Raw genomic sequence first — 1760 nt, forward strand, 5'->3', positions numbered from 1 at the left:
TCTGTTGTTCAGATTTTTGTTCTTTTAATTCAGGTGATTCATTAAACTTCCATAGATTTTCTCTTTACTCCTTGATAAGGATTTTTAAAGACTTTTTTTTTTCTGCCAAAGGAAGAAGCATTAGGAGTTAGAACTTCATTATGGTCAGGGCAAGGGCTCTCAATACCAGCCTAGGACTCACAGGAGAAGCTTGGGTCTAGTGCCCATCCTGCACTGCAAACTTGCTGACCTGCTTCCAGCTGCCTCTGGGGATCATGTGGGTGGCGGCCTCTGGGGATCTTCATCTCCACTGTGGAGCCTGGGTACAGTGCTGCCAGCATCAGCAGGCCATAAAGCCATGGCCTTATGGACTGTGGCTAACGCCAGGCCCTGTGCACACCAAACTGCCTACTGGAGACAACTCTGCTGTCATGTCTGTCCTGAGTGACCAGCTTCAGGTCCCCACAGAAGTGGCCATGCAGCTCTAGGACTACTCAAGACAAAGTTCTACATGCGGTCCCTCACAGTGGAAGGGATCCTAGGTTCCTCATATCCCCGCAGTCCACAGTCAGAAGACAAGAAGCAAGCAGGTACCTGTTATCATATTCTTTTTTTTTAAGTTGCTTGAAGTTTATTTATAAATGATAAAGAGGTGCTTTAGGGCTGGCATTTTAAGGACTATACCCCTCCTTTGCTAAAATCCGTCTTCCTTTCTCTTCTTTTTAAAGTAATTATTTTCTATGCTAGGGATTGAATCCAGGGCTTCCTGGCTGAGAGTAGAGTTATTTAATTTCACTAACCTATATGCTCTCAGCTGTAGCAAGCCCAAGGCCAGCACATCCTTCCCTGGATGGAAAGGGTAGGCTCATCTCAAAAACCCTTAAGGATGCCATGGAAGCATTTGTTCTGGTCAGCTCAGGCCGGTGTGGAGCAGAGAAACTGGTGTCCTCCTCGAACTGAGTCAACTGGCAGGGCTCATCCAGCCCTAGTCAGTGGTAAGCTTGATGCTTCTGGGAGAGGTGGATCTCTACATCATAGTCTTTCACTTCTGCTAGCCAGTAAATGACTGTTTTAGGCTTCTTCCTCGCCATATAATTGAGCTCCCTTCTGAACCCCTCAGGAACGGTCAGCTGGCTTGCTTCTATGCCTGTTTCCTCCTGAGTCTCTCTCAGGGCTGTTTCTAAGTCATTCTCACCGGGGTCCACATGGCCTTTGGGAGGAGTCCAGTGATGAATGCCATCTGATGCCTGCAGCAGCAGAAATTCAATTGTTGTGTTGCCCACCTTGGGAATAAGGTGTCTTCAGAAGATGATCAAGCCACATGCCCTTAGGGCCATGATCTATCCGAAGCATGAAGGCAGGAGGCAGGAGGCCCTGTTATCATATTCTTGATGCTAAGCTTACCAGTGGCCCTGGTCAATGTTGATTGGCCCTAGGGAGACTGTGACCAAACAGAAGTGAGTTAACTATGTCTGACAACAAGTGAGGGAAAAGCTAGCTATGAATCTGGAACTTTGGGCCCAAGATTCTTAGTTCCAAGTGGAATGTGTCTATAATCCCAGCAATTAGGAGGCTGAAGCCCAGCTTGGGCTGTACACTGTGTTCTGTCTAGAAACTACCAAGGGCTGATTATATATGGCTCAGTGGTAGTGTGCTTGTCTAGAATGCACAAAGCTTTGGATTCAGTCCCTAGCACCATAACAAAGAGATGGGCAGTGACCTGAGTCTCCTGATCACAAAGGCCTGGCTTGGCCTGGCTCAGGGACAGGAGGCTTCCTGAG

At 47.7% G+C, this 1760-nt stretch overlaps 1 pseudogene; it reads right to left on the reverse strand.

The window, feature by feature from the left end:
- Window positions 1–779: 779 nt before the first annotated feature.
- Nudt2-ps1 (nudix hydrolase 2, pseudogene 1) lies at window positions 780–1460 on the reverse strand (annotated as a pseudogene).
- Window positions 1461–1760: the final 300 nt, after the last annotated feature.

Source organism: Rattus norvegicus, chromosome 11 (assembly GCF_021556685.1).
Source record: "Rattus norvegicus strain SHRSP/BbbUtx chromosome 11, alternate assembly SHRSP_T2T, whole genome shotgun sequence".
Taxonomy (NCBI): domain Eukaryota; kingdom Metazoa; phylum Chordata; class Mammalia; order Rodentia; family Muridae; genus Rattus; species Rattus norvegicus.